Raw genomic sequence first — 5,982 nt, 5'->3', positions numbered from 1 at the left:
ATGAAGACCCAGCTTCTCTGGCAGGCAGCCCACAAGGAAAGCCACTTGCTCCCCTGACCGCCCCCAGCACAGACGTAAGAGTGTGGGGTGAGACCCAGCCTACTGGCTCTAATGATCGACCACACTTACGGAGAATATTCTGAATGTTTTCACATCCATGTTTTCTGAATTCATTTTCTGGGGAGAAAGCACAGCTGTAAGACAGGCAGATTCAGAACTGGACATTAAAGTGGGCATCTACTTAGGCTAGGAGATTAAGGATCTTCCAATCTGCATCCAGGTAGGACAGATGTGTGTCCACCCTGGGCTGGCTAGTCCTTTGGTGGCCCTACAAGCAGACATTTTTCCCATCACCATCCAGCTTTTATCTGGAAGGGATGTTGCCACTTGCTGCTGTTTCTGAGGTAGCATAAATGGTGGTCTTCCAGAGTGGGCGTGGGACGATTGGCAGGACAGCTATGGCGCCCCTGGTACCATAGCCCTTGGGCATTGGCCAGCCCATCTTTTCCCCCAGCTCTACCTGCCTTCTATCTACCCAGGAAGGGCGGCCAGTGCCAGACTGAGCAGGAACTCGAGGTCCAGAGAGCTGGGTGGGGCCGATGGGGGTGGAAGGAAGTAAAGGCAAGGAAGTCTTTACTTTATCACCTGCAGAAAGGTGTATCGGAGAAGCCCCTGCTGTGCTGGGCTGAACGAATACATGGAAATTGCCCAAATGCCCGGCCCCTACTGTGACTGAGTCACATGGTTGCCAGAGCACAGACAAAACAGGAAAATGCTCATGGGAAGGTAACTTCCTCAAGGGCGGGGATATTGGTCTGTTTTGTTCACTGCTGTCTGTCCAGTTTCTACAACAGTGTCTGGCACAGAATGGGCATCCGATGAATAAATTCATCCAGGAGTGCATGAATGAATGAATGAATGGAACTTGCTAGTAATCAAAGAAATACACATTACAACAATGATGTGGTGTTGTTTTGTATATTAATCTGCCCGAAAGTAGCATAATGAAAAACACTCAATCCTGGTGAAATCTGATGGGATCTGCCATGTATCTAGTATTAATGGCAATATGTATTAATATAAATCTTTTGGAAAGCAATTTGGTAACAGAGTTATTTAAGAAGTTGCTACTCAGTAATTCCAGTTCTAGAAATTTATGTTAAACAGATAAATCAGAAAAAGGACAGAGCTGCACATATAAACTATTCCTTGAAATGTGATTCATGACTGTAAAGAGACGGAGGCAGTCTGAACGGCTAGAACAGTGGACTATCAGAGAGCTTGTAGTGGTGACTGAGGCCTGTGAAACAGTGAAGCAAAGTGGTAAGTGAGAAAAAAGCAGGGATGCAAAAGTGTCCATATAAAATGAGTGTGACCATAAAATATATTCTGGGGAAAAGCCTGGAAGGATGGAGAGTTTATGGATTTTTTTTCCCTTCCAATTTTTGTCATCAAAATATTTTTAACCAAAAAGAGCTTAACCAAATAAGACCTCCCTACCGTACACCATGCACCAGTAAGCACACATATGGCGACTCGCTCAAGGCGCTCACTGCTTACACAGTTCCCAAGACAGAGTGGTCTGCCCACCGCCCGCTCACCCAGCTCAAGTGGGCCCCCAGCCTCCAGGTTTCAAGCCACTGGACAGCAGAGCCAGGGGAGTTTTCTGGCAGAGTTTGCCATGGGGTCACCCATCTCTGAATAACAAGCAAGTGCTGCTGGGGGAACATTATTTAGCACCATCTGATCACAGATTGGAGAATGTTTGCCAGAAATAACCCTTTGGGCTTTGGCAAAGCAGGTATTGAGTTGCGCTTTCTGATGGTGGTTAAATAAGCATTATGGCTGCGTTTTGACGGTAAAACCACACATGTATCAAGACACACTTCCCTTCCTACTGCAGGAGAGCAGTATCCAGTGCACCTACAAAAGGTATCAGGTTACAAAAATGTAAGACGGAGGTTACACCCTAGGAGAGCCTCTGATTCTTGCTAATTCAGCACTAGGTGGTGGTTCTTAACCTTACTGCGAACAGAAACCACCTGGGAGCTTTAAACAGGGACCCCTAGGGCTTCCCTGGCGGCGCAGTGGTTGAGAGTCTGCCTGCCAATGCAGGGGACACGGGTTCGAGCCCTGGTCTGGGAGGATCCCACATGCCGCGGAGCAACTGGGCCCGTGAGCCACAACTACTGAGCCTGTGCGTCTGGAGCCTGTGCTCCGCAACGAGAGAGGCCACGACAGTGAGAGGCCCGCGCACCGCGATGAAGAGTGGCCCCCACTCGCCGCAACTAGAGAAAGCCCTCGCACAGAAACGAAGACCCAACACACCCCAAAATCAATCAATCAATCAATAAATTTATTAAAAAAAAAATGGACCCCTGGGTTCCTCTTGCAGAGATTCTGATTGAATTGGTTTGGTGAACCATCCGGGGCATTGGAAATTTTAAAAGCTCCAAGATGGTTTAGATGAGCATCCAGGGTTGAGATCCACTGTCTCATGGGATAAGCAGCTGATATCTATACTGAAAACATTCAGACGGAGTCTGAATGGGCATGGTCTCTGTGCAAAGATCAGGAAGAATCCGTGCCACGTTTTGCAAAGGTTTGCCGTGCACTCCTAGCCATCACAGGAAGCAGAGCACAGAGTCAGGAGGCCCAGGGGGTTAAGGCTCTCAGAGGCCAGCAGGCTGGGTGCCAAGTGTGACTGACTCTATCACTTACTAGCTCTGCAACCTTGGGCAAGTCACTCACCCTCTCTGAGCCTCTATTTAATCATCTGAAAGGGGGATGCTGGTCACCATGCCAATCTCACAGGGCTGTTTAGAATGTGATACGTCCATGCAGGGGAGATATGGACCCCTCAGGATACGTGGCTATTCCCCCAGATCATGTGGGCATGTGGGAAGAATACCGTTACCATTTGAGTTCACAGAACCAGGCCTACATTCTGACGACCTTCACGGAGTTGATGGAGAGCTGCACCTAACCCTTGGGTTAGGTATTAAGTGAGTCAGATACCAAGTGAATTAGTGGGTCTGTGATTTATAGGAGACAGGGAAAATGGAAACAGGGCAGACGTTGATGTGAAAGTCTCCCACGATCTCCACCTTCAAAGTGAATTCAAGTATATTTAGAAGAATCACAGCCCACCCTCAGAAGAGCACCTGACCGGTTTAAGAACAGACAGATCTCCCTTTAGAGGGCAGAGAAGCGGAAGGTGGTAAGATTTCCGGGACCCCTTCAAGGAGACAGCTCCTGATCCCACAAGATGTAGGGAAACTGCCAGGGGACCAGGAGGCTGGGCTTGGTGTATTCCTGAATCTACATGTGTCTTAATGACGAGATAAATGTTCTTAAATCTGCCTGACATTGGAAAGAAACAGACCAAGACCTGACACTCTTGGTGGAGGGCTGTGGCAGCACAGCAGTGAGCTTCTCGCTGTGCCTGACTGTCACCTCTCTAGGGAGCCATTCCTGGGAAAAGGAACCTCTGTTCACTTAAACGGAAGAGCAAAGAGGTAAACATGTTACATTTTAGGAAATGTGTGACGGTCACTGGCCACACTGATGCTAATTTCTTCCCCTGTCACTGGAGCTGGGCTGAGGTTTCATAGCTGACTAAAATTAACTGGAGAATCACATCTCTCTGTCTGGTTTGGCCAGGAAGGGATTTGGCCTCTGGCATCGTACATGTGGCTGACAGCCACTGGAGGAGGCTTCGGGCTTCCCGGTTCAGCCATGGCGATGGCTGCAGGTCAAGGCTACGGCTGAGGGACTGTGGGGGGCACCCCTCCCCCCGGCCCCCCAAACCTTGGCTGCCAGCCTCCCCGCTCTCCCTGTGGCCAGTCTACTGCAGCAAGCAATCTCTAGGCTGTGTTGGTTTCTGTCTTGTGTTTTTGTGTTTTTTTTAAAATCCTTTTTAAAAAGTATTTGTGTTGTTACCATAGAAACCCTCATTTGCATTCACTTGTGTTTTGAAAAAAATTCTCTCGTGTGTCTGTCCGGCTTGTGTAGTCTGCAGTGAATTGTGGGCTCCCAGGGGAAGGATGTGTCTTGGAGGGGAGTCTGAGAGAGGCTCCTGCCTTCCCCATCTGCAGGTAGGGCCAAGGTTCTGGCTTCATCATCCTAAGGAACCCCCAGAGGGCAGCCCGAAACAAAGACCCGCCCCCTCTCCCCCCTGGCTTCGGAAGCTGAGGTTCTGGTGTCACACTTCATTTCATCATTGTTATGACACTCTGATCACACCACTATCATTATCTCCATTTTACAAGGTACCATTTTTTTGGGGGGGAGGCGGGCTGCGGGATCTTAGTTCCCTGACCAGGGATGGAACCCGCGCCCCCTGCAGTGGAAGCTCGGAGTCCTAATCACTGGACCGCCAGGGATGTCCTTATCTCCATTTCACAGAGGAGGAAACCGAGGCAGAGGGTGGCTAAGTAACATAGCAAAGGACCACAGCAAGTGCGGGAACCAGGATGTACCCAGGCCGTGGGACCTTGGAGGCCACAGCTGCAGGCATCCCACCAGGCTGCTGGGCTCCATGCAGGGCGGCCCCCAAGGCTTCCCAAGCCTGGCTGGCCTCAGCCTTCCCTGGGAGATTTGACAGGTAGATGTCCGTCCCCGTTCCCCATGCACCCACACACACCTGTTGAATCAGGTTCTTGGGGGACTTGAGGCCCAGAAATCTGCATTTTAATTCTCTAGGTGGTTCAATATGGCAGGACCACAGAAAGGTATCTGGCATCCCTGGGTCTAAAATCAGACGATGGTTTCCGCAGGGACCTGACTGATCTCACTCCTGGACACAGATGCATTTCTGAAAAGACCTGGGTGTGCAGAAACTGTGGCCTGAGAAGCAAAGCCTGGAGAGTAGTATCTTCATTCCCTCTATGGAGCCATTTCTGGAAGGAAGCCCTCCAGTGGCTGCACATGGAGCCAGAGGTCTCCCACCCAGACATCTTTGCCTTCGAAGGACTTAGTGCCTCCATTCAGCACACTTGTATTGAGCCTTTGCTACGGGCCACGCAAACGAGCGTGGTCCCTGCCTGCCACGCAGAGGACGCGGCCTCTTGGCCAGGCATGGAGCCCCCGGCCCAACTCCCGGTACGGGGCACCCGGGCAGAGCAGCTAGGCTGCTGGCAGGGCGAGAGACCCCCCGGCCGGGGACCCAGCTGAGCCCGGGCTTTCTCCTGCATCAGATGCACGAAATGGTAGCAATAACACCTGCCTGTCTACTTTGCAAGGTGGTAGGGAGGTTGCCATCGCCATGAGACGCTCTCCAGAGGCTGAGATCACAGCCGAATCTGCAGGCTGTAAAGCATTTGCACTGTGCTGTTCTGAGCGGAAGAGTAATGATGTGGACCACGTGGTGACAGTGAGGGGCCCGCCCTGGGGGACCCAAGGCAGGAGGGCACAGGCCAGCGGACTCGCTTGGAAGGTAACACAGAGTGTGTGTATTCCTTACTTTTAGTGGTCAGCGCTTTCAATGAATGAGGAAGAGAGAATAACATTGTAAAAGGACCCCTGCCATCCCCCTCCCCGCCCCCAAGGGTACTTTTGTTAGTGTGATTTGTGTGTGGGATTTGATGATGGGGTCAAGAGGCTGACCTGACCACAGACTCCGCACAGACAGACTGAGGAGGGCTCAGCGTGGGTTGTCCGGAGGCCCCTCGCACTGAGAGACCTCTGGCTGGGGGACGTCTGGCTGTGTGGGACAGGGGAGGGATCCGAGCTGGACAGCTGCCCTGGCTGCAGGGCGAGGTCAAGAGCAAGTTTTCCTGCCCAGCCCTTTCCACTCAAAAGACCATGGAGTTGGGGGGTTGGGTGCACGTTCATGGGTCTGTGTATTAGCGGGAGCCAGAGTCACTCAATGGCTTTTCTTTTTTGGATTTATCTGAAGATTTGGACAAAAAAATACCAGCCTGGTTCATCCTTTCTCACGGCCCAAGAGCCAAGGTCATATAGGACCTCCTCCCGGTGGTC

The 5,982-nt window shown here is 51.3% G+C and overlaps 1 protein-coding gene across 2 annotated transcripts in view; it reads right to left on the bottom strand.

Annotated features, from left to right (window-relative positions):
- The window catches only part of BCL2L11 (BCL2 like 11), a 153,784-nt gene that overhangs the window by 83,358 nt on the left and 64,444 nt on the right, over positions 1 to 5,982 (bottom strand). The window lies entirely within an intron of this gene.

The sequence above is a fragment of the Balaenoptera physalus genome (assembly GCF_965194825.1).
Source record: "Balaenoptera physalus genome assembly, chromosome: 15".
Lineage (NCBI taxonomy): Eukaryota > Metazoa > Chordata > Mammalia > Artiodactyla > Balaenopteridae > Balaenoptera > Balaenoptera physalus.
Note: the sequence above shows the minus strand (reverse complement) of the source record. Positions and strands in the feature narration are given on the sequence as shown.